The sequence below is a fragment of the Pangasianodon hypophthalmus genome, chromosome 14 (assembly GCF_027358585.1).
Source record: "Pangasianodon hypophthalmus isolate fPanHyp1 chromosome 14, fPanHyp1.pri, whole genome shotgun sequence".
In the NCBI taxonomy this organism is placed as follows: Eukaryota; Metazoa; Chordata; class Actinopteri; order Siluriformes; family Pangasiidae; genus Pangasianodon; species Pangasianodon hypophthalmus.
Window position 1 is genome coordinate 3,370,348 of NC_069723.1, and position 18,222 is coordinate 3,388,569.

Genomic DNA, 18,222 nt, shown 5'->3' on the forward strand with positions numbered 1-18,222 from the left:
AGCACATAGAGAATGCTATGGAGAACTGGGTCATCTGTAATACAAATGGGATATCTGTGGCTATAAACAGAGTACGAAGATGCAGTTACAACACTCTGAACCATTTACAATGGATTTTATGTCACTGATGCTATTTCCAATCATTTTACATTTTAAGACTGACCTTATTAGAGTTCCCCAGATGTTTTGTTATTGGAATTTAGCTTCCTACATGAAATCTTTTCTACATAGAACTTATAAGAGTTTCCCAAAGGGACAAACCAAAGTAGGTTCTAAGGTTCTAGAGTTGACTTTTTCCTAAGATTGTAGTTACTAATAGACAGTTCCTCAGGTGTTCTAGCTTACTAAAGCTATTCTAAATGAAACCATTTCCACAGAGAACCTTTAAGGGTTTCCCAAAGAATCCTAAACTGTTCCCTGTAATAGTGTAGTTACTCAGGATATGGAATATCTTTAATTTTTTATGTTCTAGCTTCCATTAAATCTGCTCTACATACTATAAAGGTTTCCCAAATGGGACAAAACTGAAAAACACTTTAGGGTTCTAGCTTGAACTTTTTTTTTTTTGTATTTACTAGAAATATGGAATGAAATAAATTGTTCCTCAGGAGTTCTTCTAGCTTCCTAAATGTATTCTATGTGAAACCTTTTCTACATAGATCCTGTAAAGTTTCACAATGGGAAAAAACCAAAGAACACCTCCTAGAAGTCCAGATGTCCCTTTATTTAATTCATAAATAAAGAAAAAAATGGAAGATTCTTGAAAAGGTTCATTGAAATATACACTCAATGCAGAAATATCAATGATAAAGCAAACTCTGAATACAATTCTCTCCATAAAGACATATCAATATGCATGAGTTTCTGAAAGAAAGTGAAAGCTTTGCAGATGGAGCCCGAATTCATTAGCAGCTATAATCTAATTAGTCATCATCATATGAATAGTAATGACAGTAATGGGATATTTGTGAGGTTATTCATGCTCCATGCATCAAGTTAGGACGTTTTAACTAATTGTTTATCAGCCAAAACTTCTTATAGAGAGTTTTTCAGCTGTGAAATGAGCTCCGTTCATGTTCCGTATTCATTGGCTGCTTTAGGACCTTGGCTTATTGATGGTTTATTGCTGGACCAAAAAAATAAGACAACATTTTTCACAGCTGGGATTGAAGTGAGCATGTTAAAAAAAGAAAAAAATTCCATCATTCCGCTTTTATAGCAATTCAATTTTAATGAGGAAAAATGACGGCAAAGTCGTAGAAGTTCCAATACATGATAAGAAAAAAAAAATGCTAACCATGGAAAGGTTCCACCCTAGAAGAACATACTAAAGAACCCTAGAGTTCTAGATTTATCCTTTTCCCGAGAAGGGTAGTTACTAGAAATAAGTTAGCTTCCTACAGCTTCCTAAAGGCATTCCACTTAAAACCTGTAAGATATATAGAACCTGTCATAGCGAGAGTCCGAGAAGAAGGATGCAAGTGCAGAACTTCTTTTAAAAAAGGAACTAGGAAACAAGGAAACCAGGAACTAGGACATAGTGAACTAGGGAACTAAAACTTAAAAAAACAAACACTATGTACAGGGCTAACAGTAGCAAATTTCCCCCCACTTGTGAACACAGGCACTAAAGGAGGAAAACACAGGACTTAAGAAAGTAAGCACATGAGCATGATAAACACAGGAAATAAGGCAGATAAGTTATATATATATATATATATATATATATATATATATATATATATATATATATACACTTAGTATGCAATAGCTTTTCATTTAGTGTTTAGTATATATATATATATATATATATATATATATATATATATATATATATATATATGTATATATATATATATATACACACACACATATGTGTGTGTGTGTGTGTGTGTGTGTGTTTTCCGGAGTCCAGACTGCATCAGCATTTTCTGTTGCCTTTAGCGCCCATGGCTATTATGGATAAAAAATAGTTTTGAGAGTGCAACTCAGAATTCCTTAAATACATGCAACATTTCTATAAAACCCAAAACAGACTTCAGACTGTTAGGACCTGCACTAATAAAAACACTCAAACACTTTATAATATAGGTGTGAAACTGGATGGACGACTAATTTTACAGTAATAGAAAGAAACACCCCACTCTGTGATGCCTCTTCTGCATTAAAGCGAAATACATTTCATAAATTGTGTGCTCAAAAAAACAAAACAAAAAAAAACCACCTTTACATCGTGCAATGAATGATGATGCTGTGTGGATATTTTCGAGAGCAGATGGAAACTCTGACGTTTATGATGTGTATCTCCAGCCAGTGGGTTCAGTAATGGAGCAGTCCAACATAAATAACGGCCACTTTCCTGGAAAACATTAGCCTGAAATCGAATGTGCGGTTCTCAGCACACACTCATGCCAACCTGCAGAATGTTTCACGCTAATGCTCTCAAACATGGCAGCAAAAGACTCATTGATGTACACGTTTAATCATCAGGCAGGTTTTACTGCAAGATCATCAGTGAGTCTGTAGCTTTAATGCCACGAGTTCCTAGTTTATTAGCCGCATTAGTGTTTTAATGAGAGAAACTAAAAGCAAAATTAAAAACCATTAGGGAAAAATCACATACATTTCACGTGTGATTATGTGACTAACATGTGCATGTACATTTCACCTTGCTATACCCTGAAATTGTACACATGAATAAAATAAAATGAAGCATGTAAAAAAAAAAAAAAATGCAAACATGCATTACTCTGAAATATTCGGAGTTGGGAATAAATGGAAAGAAATGAATAATAAAATCACAGGTGATCAGAAAAAAAGACAACTTTTTAATTAACTTGTAAGGTGGAAATATATTAGTCATCTTTTAAAATGCCAAAACAAATTAATTGAATTACAAAAAAAAATCACATTTGAAAATAAAAACATGTACTACATGTGAAAAATCATATGTAAAAAAAAAACAACGAAAAAATGAATCAAAAAAATGAAAAAAAAAAAAAAAAAAACACACGCACCACATTTGGAAAAATAATATGTGACAATAAATGAATCATGGAAAACCTAAAATGTGGGAATAAGTGAATTGTGAAAAAATTAATGTAAAATAAATGAATCATGTGTTTAAAAAATCATGTGAAAATAAATGAATCGTTTTTAAAAAAAAATCACATGAAAATAAATGAATCAAGTGTATTAAAACAAAAACACATGGGAAAATAAATTAATTGTGTGAAAAATTGACATGAGGAAAAATTGAATCATATTTTTTAAAAAAAAATCACATGGAAGTAATTGAATCATGTGAAAATAAATTGATTTATGTGTAAAAAACGTGTAAAAATAAATGAATCATTTGTACAAAAAAAATCTCATGCACTACACGTGAAAAAATGTGTCAAATGTAGCATGCAAAGTGTCTAAAAACCACATGTGTACACATCTGTACACAAGTTTGTAAAAATTATAATAATGTCTAGTAAAAGTGTGTTTTTGCTATAGTTTTGGATGCTGATAATGCTGCAGAAGGTCATGGTTCCACCATGGAGGAGAATATTTACCTAAAGCTAGAGAAATTAATAATCCGATTCCGCCTACATAATGTCAGCGCTCTCTGCAGCGTTTCCAACTGAAAGGTCATTACGTGTCAAAGAACATGGTATTCCTCAGATGAAATGGAATAAGAAAACAGTGCAGTGTTTCAGAACCCACAAAGTCAAGGAGCTATGTCTGTTTCAAGTCCGGAGGTATGCTGATTTGTTTTGGATGAGTTCTTCTTTGATAAGGAAACATAGTGCACCCTGAAAAGAACCAATTATGGTCTTGAGCATATCCGTAAGTATCCACATGACTCAAATTTTATTAAAAAAAAAATACAGTTCGGTTCGGGGACGTGGTAAGCAGGCGTACCTTTTCTACTTCTTTGCCTTGTGGAATTGTAAAGCTTTGCCACAGTGGTATTTCTCATCCCACTTTGGCCCCAAACGGTGCTCATGTTACCACCTACTGAGACCCTGCGTCTTAGCACAGACTTAGCGAAGCCTTAGGAGTCTTGTCCCATTTCTTCCAACCCAGTTCTGTGAACATATACCATTTAGGTCACTTCACTTTAATATAAAGATGTTCACTTAACTTCCTTAAACTATTAACTAAATACAATTGACTGAATTTTAGCTACGTGATGCACTGATGTCCCATCCAGATTGTATTCCCAAATCACACCAAGTGTTCCCGGGATAGACTCCGGATCCATCACAACCCTGCCAAGGATAAAGTGCGTACTAAAGATAAACAAATGAATAGAGTGGAGATTGTTAAAATAGCAAAGGAGGACTGGAATGAGACGTTCAACAAGCACATATGGGTGTAATGGTCAGGTGTCCACATACATTTGGGCATATAGTGTATTTGGTTGGGGTTTACATTACTTCATATTGCTTGCTTTTCAAATGAAGAGTGTATACCTGATAAAGTCCAACAGGTGGACGTCTAATCAAAGAACGTCCTGCTGTTTTTCATAAGGCAAAGCCACGTCTCTACATCCTCTTCTAATTGCCTACTCAACATTCCAAATTTGCTTAATAAGCAACAGGTTCATGGCCTCCAAAATCCAATCAGTCAACTCTATGTTAACTGCGTATTTAATTTAAATACCATTAAACAAATAAACCACACTAGTAAGATCAATCAGGATCATGTATTATTGGGTGATTTAAGATGTTATGTTGATTGAAGGTCATCCACCCTATTCCTCAGCATAATGAATCAGAGGATCGGACAAATATGACAACAACTCGCCCAGAGCCAGGAGTTAATTACGGCGTGTAAACTCTCCCGAGATTGCTGTAATAACTATGAACAGATCTGGAAATAATGCAGACCACATGATGTGTGTTTGTGAGCAGAATCTCCATGGGCAGCAGACCATGGTGCTAATTATCCTGTTAGAAGACTGGTATGGTGCATTTGGGTGTTACAAAAAGGGAATGCTTTTTCGTATTGAATGCAGCTCAGGCTCTGTGAAATGCGATGGATGATGGAGTGGCAAGAACATCTAAAAAGAGCTCATTAAGGCTGTAAATGGCTCATGATTGTATATTTCTAAGAATTTGTACGAACCAATTTGGATGAAGAGTTACAAATACAAATTGGTTTATGCAAATTCTAATAAATAACTTGAAAGGGTGCTGTTGGCTTGCAGCTTTATTTGCATCAGAGAAAATAAAGAATGATAATTCCTTAAAATTTTGCACTGGATCAGATTGAAAGTGTCACTTTAAGTGATTCATTCATCTTCATGGTCGTGGTGGATCTGGGGTCTAGCTTGGGAACAATGGCCATGAGGCGGGAATACACCATGGATGGTTGGCACCATGTGCACGTACAGTACATTCACAGTTAGGAGCAATTGAGGGTACAATCCATCTACTGGCATGTTTTTAGGAGGTCGGAGGAAACCAGAGAACATCAAAGAAACCCACCAGGAGAATCCCACCATGCAAAACACTGTAAAACAGTAATCCGAGCTAAGGATTGACCAGGGAACCCAGGAGCTCTGAGAAGGCAAGGCTACCTGCTGTACCACCCGGTTGGTAGTGTCATGCCCACCATAATTATGCCCATCTCTTCACTTTTTTTATAGGATCACAGCTTCCTGTCCTTGTTAACACAATTTTTTGGTTGTTTCTTCTATCTGGATATTCATGTCCAATTAGAGTTTATTGTTTTTTTCTAGCTCCTAGTCCCTTGTATTTTCTTTATTATGGGTTATTCCCTTGGTTTTTGCAAACCTTGCAGCATACCAATGACAATTACTGCAACAGTCCTAACAAACACATTATGAGTATACACTTGTGTCTGGCATCTCTCTTCCACACATTACAGATTAACTGGTATAAAGAGGGTATATGCTAGGATAGGTAGGTAGACAATCCACTAACTAGGAGAATATTCAAGTGGCTAGACTGTAGGGTGGTAAAAAATATTGTATTTTCAACCACTTTTGAGTCTGGAACATTGGAGATCTTGGATGTTTCCATCCTGGAACATTGGGGACTTCTCAGAGTAGCTGTTTGAGCTTTTTGTCCTCGAAGGTGCTACCTGCTGGTGCTATCCTGAATATCTGGAGGTAATAACTGAACGACATGTTCTGCGTCACACACCCAGTCAGGCAAATTAAAGCTTTTATACCCTAGACCAGTGGCTCTCCATGTGGGATCAGTGGACCTCCAGGGGTCAGTGACGCATAGCCAGGGGGTTAATGATTTTTTAATTTAGTCACAATGGTGGAAATCAGAGTTATTACATCTGTTTAACTGGTAACTTGATTTGACTTGACTGGTAACCTGTGGTAAGGCTGGTTGCTGACTTTATGTAACACATAGCTACGAGTTAACACATCACTCCAGCTACTATATATGTTCGAGCTAATTATTTAAAAAAAATACTGTTTTGATTGGACTATTCATCCTGAGTTATAACCTTCAGTTAAGATTTCTTCCCAGGTTTTATTCCTAAGCACTCAAGGCCAGGTGAATTAGAAACAAACGAAATATGGCTTGGGGTTAGGAACCCAATTATAGGAAACCTACGATAATAATAATAATAATAATAATAATAATAATAATAATAATAAATTCCAAATTCTAGTGATTAAAAAAGAATTTTGTTGCATTTCCTATCAATGCCATAACCTTTCATTACAAGATAACTTCTGATTTGTGTCTGAAAAAGAAACAAAAACACCAGCTGACAAATCCTCTAAAGAGCAATCAGACTGAAAATGAGCTCATGTCTCAAATAACAAATGTGTTTATTGTGGCTGCGAGGGCCTCGTGGAGCTTGAATGATATGCAGATTCGACATGAATAAACAGGAGATCACAGAGAGGTTTATTATAATGCAGCTAAAGACTACCGGCTGTTGCAATTCAGGAGAAATAGTAATTGTGTCAGAGGAAGGGTTAAGAAATTACTCTACATGTGTTACAGCTGGGAAAAAGATACAGCTTAGACCAAAAAATTTAACTAAAGTCTGTATTAATAGGTCCATGGTGGCATTTATCATTAATTAACCTTCGACAATCAATAAAAGGTCATACAAGTTCATTAGGACAAAATAACGACAAGCATTCGAGTCAAGACTCGAGAGGATGAGGAGGTACTGATCTCATTTATGAGGGATACGCAGTGGAACAGACTGAAATCCAGCTCTCCAACTGAAAGCTCATCCTTCCAGTGACTGGTTCCATCATTAGTTTAATGTGCTGGTGTGGGGCACTTGAGAGCTGTAAGATTTGCAGAGGCACTTCAGAGCCATCTCAGCCTTGGAGTATGATACTCACGGCCATTAATCCACGCTGCAGATATATGTTCGCGATACAACAAGCGGTATACGACTTCATAAAGCACAAAGGACGCATTGCAGCGTCCTTCTTTTAGAGGCGTTACAAATACCCAACGTGAGCACTAGATACTCGTAATAAAACCTTATCTCAGTGTAGATACTCGATAAAAGCAGACGTCTTCATGAGGAATAAATGTTATAATTGCAGACAGGTTCGTTATGGTGTCCTTTGAGGGACAAAAAAAAAAAGATTTCCCACTTTGCTACTGCTTATGGTTTCTTAGAGACCATGTTCATGATGGCATGTCAATGAAGCATCAAGCCATAAAAATAATCAAATTTATATCAAGAAACTTTTCTGAATCTGCTGCAGAGAAATGAATTTGTTCAGGTCAATAACCTTAATAACATTCCTCATTACTCTGTCTGCATTCCTTATTTCTTTAATGCTTGTTTTTCTCTGAGGGAATTAAGATTCGCTCTGATGTGCACTGACTGAAGTTCAGCCAAGTAAATACTCAATGAGAATAACTGCTTTACAGTGGACCTAACATCGATTTATTATAAAGATATAAGTAACTCAAATAAATACAAATCAGTGACCTGTGTCAGATTCATTTGCATGTCCCCTAATCAAACTGCTAGAAAAAAAAGCCAAATTTCTAGCTTTTCTGAGCAATTAAGCTTTACCTGCTCTGCATTTTAGTCATTTAAGGAACTCTATCCTGCTATAGTGGTGTTAGTGATGAAATATTTCTGAAATCATGGTGCATAAAAATACACTCAGACTGTCAGTCTTCTTACTGATAAAAATCCCCAAACCTTCCAAAATCTCAAAAATTCCCACTTCCAACAACTCAAAATGCCAAAAGCACATTATTTGAATTTGCTAATACATACATATCAGGGAGCTCCAGTGGCAGCTGGTCTTTTTACCCCTCTGGTCCTCAGATTTATACCGTATTTTTTTGCAGTAAGCTGGCAGGAAGGACTCCTGGCGTGACTTTAGACAAGGTTTTCAAGATGGCCGAGAATCTTCCTGATGTCTACAAGAAGAGTTTAGGGCATATCTGAAGTCAAGTCTCAAGAGCTGAGTCAATCACAAGCTTTCTTGCCGTAGAGTCAGGGTAATAGTTGCTGTTATACATAATGGATCTCATAAATATGGAAAAACGACTTTTCTCACAAACGAAACAGATGTTCTTGAATTTATTATGAACAAAGTCATAGAAACGGCAATATCATTAACCATCCGTAATTTTTCATCGTTTATAGATTGGCTCATGCACAGTCTCGTCATTTCGCACGCACCATTTTGTAGCTACAATAAAATGCAGAGGATAGAGCGCTTCTTCCATCTGCATCCATCCCGAAGAGGCAGCAGAGTCTATAATCAATATACTTAATGTTGATGATTACTCACTGCAAATCCACAAAAACAAAAGGCAAGAAAGAAGCCATTAGAACTTTTACGAGCTTGTACTTCAGAAGATCAGAAGTGGTTTTAGAGTCTTAAGTTAATTTTAATAGTATTCACATGGTAAGAGCAGATACTGACTTCCGAATTGCAGCCCATTGCACATCATTTACCTGTGAATGATAGTGATATTGATAATCATGATGATACAGCGAGGAATTAATAATGTTTTATTAACATGGAAGGAGTCACCAGTGCCAGGACATTGTAAGACTCAGAGGTGAAGCTGTAACGTTAATTAGACCAAAAAAAAAAAAAAAAAAAAACAGCTTGTCATGTGACCAAGAAATTGCAAAACGTGCAATTCTGACTGTTCCAAAGCACTAGCAATGGAGACTCCTTCCAAAAATGGGAAACAAGTGCATTACTATTAACCTTTGATTCACTGTTATGGAAAATGAATCAACAACTTTTATCCAGTCAGAATTGAGAATTGAGAATCAGTGCTGTGATATAAGGTGCTATTATTAGACTGTAAAAAAAAGGAGAATGTGCAAAGATTTTTCTAGTAAACACCAGAGCAGCAGAGTGGATTGATTTCCCCTGCATATTTAATCTATCTTACTGTCATATGTGTTAGTAATTTGGCTTTCCTGGCTGCGGTAAATAGAAAACCTGTCTAACGCTGTGATATTTTGACATTATATAAGTACAGCCAGCCAACACCTGAGTTTATTTCTTTCTTTACAAAGCGAGGCCTTGGATTCTAAAAGAGATCTCATAAATCCTCACATAGACAGCATCATGTTCCCCACTCGGTTTTACTGGCACCCCTCATGATGCTGTTTGTTTTATTACACAATATGACACAGTGGTAAACTCTGTCAGCTTTGTCATCACTTCTCTGCCAGCACTTCCCTAAATATGACACCCTTTCCCCTGGTCTTCTAATAAATCAGAATGGCAGGTTCTGCTTGCCTGGCAGTCATGAATCTCAAAAAAAAATAAATAAATAAAAATAAAATCCTTCCATTCGGGAGATGGAAAACATTTTCAGTCAGGCCAGTCCTCAAAAGCCACTCAGATATGTCTTTATGTCCATGAAGATAATGTGTGCTTCTCTCAAGCCTCACTTCAAGGCCAGATAGTGATGCAAATAAATAAAAAAAGATGCATTTCAGAGCAAAATCTTCGCCTTCTCCATAGTCCCCATAACGCTTGACATGATGCCACCACCACCATGCTTCACTGTGTGGATGGTGTTCTGAAGGTAATCGGTAATGTTTCTACTATATTAAGTTCTTATGTTTTTTTTTCCCCCTTGTATTCACTTCAAGGCCAGACAGTGACGCAAATAAATAAAAAAAGATGCATTTCAGAGCAAAATGTTAGCCTTCTCCATAGTCCCCATAACGCTTGACATGATGCCACCACCATTATGCTTCACTGTGTGGATGGTGTTCTGAGAATCTTCCTGATGTCTACAAGAAGAGTTTAGGGCATATCTGAAGTCAAGTCTCAAGAGCTGAGTCAATCACAAGCTTTCTTGCCGTAGAGTCAGGGTAATAGTTGCTGTCATACATAATGGATCAATATATACAATATGGAAAAACGACTTTTCTCACAAACGAAACAGATGTTCTTGAATTTATTATGAACAAAGTCATAGAAACGGCAATACATTACAATACATCATGAAAATGTTAGCCTTCTCCATAGTCCCCATAACGCTTGACACGATGCCACCACCACCATGCTTCACTGTGTGGATGGTGTTCTGAAGGTAATCGGTAGTGTTTCTACTATATTAAGTTCTACTGTAAATCAGTTTGTTGGTATTAGATGATTGGCATCATGGTGATTTCTGCACTAACAGGATGGACTCCAGTCTGAGTGAAACACCTCGGCACTGACCAAATCCACTGTACTACACCCCTTTTGTGACTTGAAGCAGGACCGAGTTTCCATTCAGGGTTTTATATCCTCAGGCATTTTGATCTCCAGCCATAAAATTGCCTCTTTTTTTGCACTGAGCCAGGGAATGATGACAAAAAAAAATGGCAAATCGATGGGCCTCGAAGCTTTAGAGGTAAAAACATTTCGACATCTTCGAGGTGTTTCAAAGATAAAGATGCTTCGAATTACATCTTTATATGAGTCCCTAAAGATTTACTTTCCTGAGATGGCATTGTACACGGCATACACACAAACCGCACTACAAACACGACGCGTAAAAGAATTTTCAAAGACGAGAGATGAATTTAATCCAGCGTGTAAGGCTGTTAACCCTGTTAACCCCCAGAAACCTATTTTTTAACCCTTTTTTAATGACTTTATTTCTAGCGGTAGTATTTCTAGTAAGCCTGTAACTCCAAAAAAGCAGTCATCATTTTAGGAATAACTGAAAATACTTTTTTTTAATCACCCATTCTCAAAAAATTTAAGATTATTTTGTTTATCTTGGATTTTCTTTATTTCTGTATATGTATATACACTATATGGGCAAAATGTCATAAATACCTGACCATCACACCAATATGCAGTTCTTCCCCAAAGTTTGAAGCATATAATTGTCTAAAATGTCTTTGTATGTTGTAGTATTAAGAATTCCCCTTTTACAGAAACTATATCCACTGTAAATTCTCCCAATTCTAACATGGCGAGAAAAAGCCTACAAATTGCGTCTGTCATCCTGTAAACGTTAATCCACTACACAACCTCATGGGAGTTAGTCAATCTGCCTTGCCTACATGACAATTTTGCACAAAACTGCATATTTCACCAGGCATGGAAAGCTAATGTACCACACATTTAGTGTCACAGCTCATGACGCTGATCTGCTCATGGAGGTTCCCATGAGATCTCTTACTTCCTCATTAGGAGCAGCAGAAATCTGAAGGCTCTGATTAAACATCCTAATGGGCTAATCAGATCCCCGAGAGGCAGGACATCGCCTCAACATGTAAATCACCTGCAATTCGCACATCATCATAACTGCGACACACACTCAGCTTTCTGCACTAAATCACTCATCGATTTGTAACCCTACAAGGAAATGATGAGGAACGTGTTCTACACGAGTGCGAATTACCAGCTGTAATTAAACTGTTATTTTCACTCAACACGCTTGTGAATATGACACACACACATACACATACACACAAACACACACGTTATTTATTCAATGTTTCAATTAATTCTAGCATGTTCTCCCGAAAGACTACAGAGTATTATAGACTTCTATTTCATTATTACTAAAAGGTCATCATCGATTCCATTGAGAAGGGAACACGGGGTGTGAAATACACTCGTTCTTCTACATTATCCGTTCTACAGTCACAGCTCATTCACAGGTTCTTGAACAGCGGACGCTCCGAATAAACAGATTAAAGAATGTGTGTAATCGTTGATAAACATCTTCTTACAGAAAACCATATTATATAACATTTATGGAAGGAGTCTCCAGTGTCAGCATTTTGAAAGTGTAAGTCTTCCACTACGGGAAAGAACTTAAGGAGAGTTTACACTTTTCTGTTTTTGGGTAACATGACAAGCTGCGTTGTTTTTTTTTTTGTTTTTTTTTAATTTTAATTAACTAAGAGAAAGAAAAAAAAGAGAGACTGATGTTCCACAACATTCAATATAACAACAAATGGACAAAAAATGTATTTGTTGGCAGATTGGTGTGGTATAATAGGAATAAAACACTTGTTGTTATTGGAAAATCATAAACTTTAGAGTGGTAAGAGTAACTCCGCTTCGTCACACCACTCCATTGTTGATTATTTTCCTAAAACAGGAGTGTTTTATTCCTTCCTTACTCTATACTCTCTTATTTTTTGAATATAATAGTTGATGATCTATGAGCGACGGTACTAAACATCTCGGGATTGATACTTGTTTATGAATTTGCAGTAGACAAATGCTCTTAATTTCGCCTTGCTGCACTGCAGGGATCAATCCTTCTGCTTGAATTGCTATTATTTTAGCACATATCTCAGTAAAAAACACACACACATAGGGTAGGTATGATAGGTATTTCATTTAAACCATATCTGGAAATTCATCATAGCTTTTCCCCTTAACTCAACCAACAAAAAAAAGTAAAAAGGTTTGACTCGATCTGATCTCAAAACCATGCAAAGCGGAGGTTATTTGCTGAGGTCAAAAAAAAAAAATGCAGGCTTCCTCCGCTCAGGTCAAGTCAACACCCAGCTTCGAAATCAGAAATACCCAAGCCCACGCCTGGGGTCATTGAACACGCACACACACCTTAAACACAGGCAAATATTTTATCGCAATCCGAGCGCTAGCAGAGGTCAAAAATCAAAGAAGCTAGAAAGCCAATAGGGAGCTAAGAAAACGTACATGAAACATGGGTCTTGGAATAAATTTGACTGTAGGTTCCTGCATTTTCTTAGCATGGTGGCGCAAATTAGCAAGAATTAACATGAACAAATGGAGATTTTAGACCTGTCTATCAATATTGTAATTAGTAGCTACTAAATCATATGATTTAAGAGCTAAATAACACACAGGGACGTTAAGTGGTAAGGTTCTGATCATATTTCTGTGCATAATATTTCTGGCTTTTCTTACAATAAAACGCCTTCCCGATGTCATCAGGTTTATTTCCTTAGATAGTAGACTTCTTTGCAAATCCCCGATCAGGGATTTCCTTCTGTGTGGCTTATAAACTGGATATTTGGACCTCCGATGATAAAAACTGTCTTTTCCACTTAGTGTTTTTTTTTTTTTTTTTTTTCTGGATAAGTCTCTGAATTGCAGGCAAAGTAAACTAAAGGAAATGATTGGACGAGATACGATCTTTCACACAGGAGTGCCGTGTTAGCTCTTCCAGATTATTTCCAGCCATCTGAACGAGGAGAAGATTGAGAAGAAAACCGTAAACAATGCTTAAAATATTTCAATACCACGCTGGAAAACTCTTATAATAATAAACCGAGTGCTTCTGCTGGAAGGCTGTGTCGTTCCATAACAGCATTAGGGTTAATAATCATCATAATTCAGTCATTTTTGGCACTCGCAGCAGATACAGTCTGAAATGATTTGTTTTTTTTATACACAGAAATGAGGAAATTATATGGCTGTAGGCCAACAACTGAGAAATGTATGAAAGAATATAAATTAAGGGCAGAGGTGAAGCCACCCACATACATAAACATGATAACTGTCAGGTTTAATTATAACTTACGGCAACTGGTTATATGATTTTGTATTATTTTAACATTATCCCATTTTAAAGTGTGCCTGAAATCAAAATTGGTGTTTCAGAGCCTGTACTGCTTATCCTACAGAGGGTCACGGGGTCACCTGGGGTACAAGGTAGGGGTCTGGATGGGGTGCCAACTCATCGCAGGGCACAATCGCACACACATACACTCACACACTACAGACAATCTGGAAATGCCCCAATCCGACATAGAAAAAAAAAATAGTTTTGGAGATATTTTCATTTTAATTGTATAGTTTGTCACTTCTGGGATGCTGTATCTGTCCAATCAAATGCTCTCTAGAATGCAAACGTCCCGCCCCCAGGGGTGTGTCATACAGAATCCAATCACAGAATCAAATCTCAAGGCATTTCGTGTAATCCTTGTCAAACTGCTGTGTTATATGAGGAATCAAATACTTCAAGATGTGCTCTTATAGGAAAAGAATCAACATCAGGGTAGTAAAAGTAACTTAATCACACCACGGCGTCCTTCTTACCTCTCACCCCAATCCCTCCTCAGCTTTCTCTCCGAGAAGAAATTAAGGGGATCCATTAGGAAAGCTCATTCATTCAATCTGTCACGCAAGTCCATCTGGCGACTTGGTTTGTGCTGACAGGTATTTCCTTCGCCTGATGAGTTTTATTCCATCAGAGACAGAAAGCGTCCAGCAGCTTCCAAATAATGTGGGGAAAATGATCTTCTTTTTTTTTTTTCCCCCTGTCTACCAGCTTCACAATTTACAATTACATGCACGACAGATCCTGAAAGTGCATGACTCAGAAATCTAAATGGAAAATATCACGGGTTCAGGTAACTACGCATATCATGAATATGCAGAGGCTGCTGCTTAGAAGATTGAAAGAATAGCGTGCAACAGAAAAGTCTGGGTTTCATTATAATAGTATTTGTGCAGAAAAAATGCATTTTTAAAAAAAAAAAAAAAGTCTACATTTAATAGTTAGCTCGATGTTAGCTTAGATGTTGATGTGAAACGACTTGGCTGTCATTATGGTGATTCCTCTTCATGCCTGAGAAGTGTCATGTTGAGACATTGCATGTGTAAAAGTTTTCTTTTATTGCTTTAAAAAAAGCTATCAGAATCATTAAATACGTAAACTAGCTAGTCACGTTACCTAGCAACTTTCCTCCGCAACCAGGAATTAGCTGTGATTAGGCTATTTATTGATCAATAAATCAAAACGATCATTATTTTATTCAGTAACTCGCATTATAAATGCTATATCAGAGTCCTTCCCGAATCCACGTCTGGAAGGATTACGCTGTATTTTTCTTTCTATGAAATGACCAGTAGAAGAATCTCAGGTAATATATATTTCATCTGAATTGACATTTTGGAAAATATTGCGTTATATCCTGAGGGATAGAGGTTTTGCACTTTTTTTTCCACTATAAAGACACTCCAGGAAGCGATCGCTTTTTTCTATCGCTTTCCACCGAAGTCTGAGTTTAAAATGCAGAACAATAATATATATATATAAAAATGGCATGCAGGAGAAGCAATGCATCCTGGGGTTTTAGGTAAGTTATTGAATTCCTATTACAGCTATAGACTATAGTCATGTGACCTACTAATGATCAAGTGCAACTAGCATGGCCACGCCCCCTACAACAAGGTTTAACAATGTATAACCTGTATTAAATGTACAATTTATAATATTTCTACAATGTATAATTTGTATTAAAATGAGTTGTCTGAAATACTCATGGACTATTTAGTGTGATGATCATGCGTACGTTGTGAAGACACGCCCATCTCTGTGATTTATACACAGATTGCTTATCCTATATGAATGATTTATAATAATTACTACAGAAAAAAAAATCCTGCTGATTTTGTAGCTCAGATTCTCTTGATTATTATTATTTTTTGCCTCCAAATCCTCAGCGAAGCCAAACAACCTTCTCATCCCCAGAGTTACACCAATCCTTAGTTCATCTGCATTACTCAAAACAATAAATCAATCAACAATAATCTAGACCTCTAGCTAGGCTAGTTAGTAAGCCGATGCTAGCTAGGACTGGTAAGAGCATTGATGTGGTTCGGTGTGCATGCTATGTGAGCACAAAAGGAAGTCCAGTTAGCATTTTTTTCCTGAAAAAAGGCCAAGTCTGAACGTATTATTAAACCGCTGCCAATGATCTGCCAAAATCTGGAAGCACCTCTGCTCTTCACCGAACCAAGTTCAAGTCCAAGATTCTTGCCTACAGAGTAGCCAATGAAATCTCAGACACTTACAGTCAACATCATGCTCCATGTTCCATGCTTATGAACTACAAGGACTCTTTTTTTAATTAGTAAAGTTACATTATTAGTGGAAAAATGGGTTCTTCAAGGGTTCTTTAGTTAATTAAAGGTTCTACTTGGAGCCCTATTTGATAGTAAAACTTTCAGGTAAAATCCTTCAGGGCAAAAAGCTAAAAAAAAACTGTTAAGGGTTTCATTTTTTTCTGGCTTTTACCATTTCCCCTGAGAGTTTGGTACGTTTGGTGAAGTGTTCCAGAGAACCAATCCCTGGTTCTCTCGAAAGCAGTGATCTGGAGCTCCACATCAGGTGTGGACGAAGAAATTCTTCAATGTCAAAGCAAACCAGTGATTAGGCCCCGCCCCGAGAATCGGTCCTGAGTGCAGACCCAAGTGTGAAAAAGTCCTAAGAGTGATGACGCCTGTGACGGTTTCACTCCACGCTCCCACAATCAAACCCTGTTCTGGCAAGACGCCAGTTCACATATCTTTGGCTTTGGAATTCACTACCTTGAGAATTGCCTCACTGTCTTCACATCGTTCTCTCACTAGTTGGAAAACTGTTTGATCTACACCATGCTGTGGAGAATTCTCAGCCTCATCTTCATGTTAATATGCAGCCATCTGCTTCCTGCCCAGGAGCCAAAATATGAATCAGAGTGGATTTCTTTCTTTCTTTTTTTTTCCTGTTGAGAACAAATTGTGAATTCCTTTACCTTTAACAGGACAACCATATGACTGACCCTTCAGGAAATTGCTCTATTAGTGTTATAATGTTATAATAATATAATATAGAAGTTATAATGCAATTACAAGTAATAATGAAAACGCTTTCCATTACAGATATACTGTATACTGAATGATCATTTTCATTAATGGGTATAGAAAAGGACATTTTTTTGTATAATGGCCCCTTTCAGTTGCAATACGTTCACTGCCTCAGTATATTCTCTCTGCTTTGCTGTATTTCTAATTTAGCCGTTGATACGCGTTGATTGATGGCGTTATGCCAAAAACCCACTCAGTCATAGAGACCCTTCGGTTCCTTGGCGCTGGAGAATCTCCCCTAATGGAATGCTGTTGAGATGCTCATTTTCTATTTAGTCCTTATAGCCACTGGTATTTCAATCCCCGGAGACAGAAGGGTGTCCATGTGTGACAAAATGGTCCAACTGGTCAGTGAATCAGACCTTATGAGGAGAAAACTATTTTCTTCAGATTGGCTTGAAAGAATGGGAAAGGACGCAGGAACGAGATATAGGAACAATCCATCTTCGGTAGCGCTTTGCATTTTGGATGAAGAACGTAAACTTTATCATCCATAAGGATTTTTGGACATTTGGATTGGAAAATGTTGGTTTCTACATGACCAACTCTTCTGCAAATCCAAGCTTTATTCGTTGACCATGAGGAAATCAGGGACTTAATATCGCTAACACTGATAAATACTGATAATGATGCTAATCCAAAGTGAATGGAGAAGCAAACAGGAATTTTTGTATAATACTGAGTCCTGTATATACGGTTTAAGCCGTATTCCACACTCACTTCCTGTAATTCTGTTCTTGCTCCCTCATGCGCTAAAGAGATTTCTTATTTCCTCATCAGTAGTAAATCAGCTTTGGCAGAATGGAGAATCTGACCCTGTTAACTCTGCCCCGCTGAGGATCACCAGAATTGCTGCAATCTTCAGGTCCTAACCCTGTCAACTACCATCAGAGCTTTTATTCAACCACGTTAGCCTGAGGATTTTTTATTTCTTTATTTTTTTTTAAAGAAAGTAGAATACAAAATCATTTGATATCAAGAAAACTATAACCCTATAACTATCAAATGTCATGCACCAACGTAAAGGCGATTAACACATGCGAAATTTGGGCCTTAATTACAATACAGCAATCGTTTCTATGGTAACAGTTCATTCATTATGGTGGATTGGTGATATGGTGAAAATTTTATTA

The 18,222-nt window shown here is 37.0% G+C and overlaps 1 protein-coding gene and 1 long non-coding RNA gene across 3 annotated transcripts in view; both read right to left on the reverse strand.

The window, feature by feature from the left end:
* lsamp (limbic system associated membrane protein) overlaps positions 1 to 18,222 on the reverse strand; it is a 668,261-nt gene that overhangs the window by 320,718 nt on the left and 329,321 nt on the right. The gene's annotated exons all lie outside the window — the stretch shown is intronic.
* Positions 3,238 to 18,222, reverse strand: part of LOC117599091 (uncharacterized) — a 319,637-nt gene continuing 304,652 nt past the window's right edge. Inside the window, exons 2-3 of the long non-coding RNA XR_008303504.1 lie at positions 3,910 to 4,076; positions 3,238 to 3,800 (exon numbers count right to left, since the gene is read on the reverse strand). This is a non-coding gene — a long non-coding RNA (uncharacterized LOC117599091). The remainder of the gene's footprint in view (positions 3,801 to 3,909; positions 4,077 to 18,222) is intronic.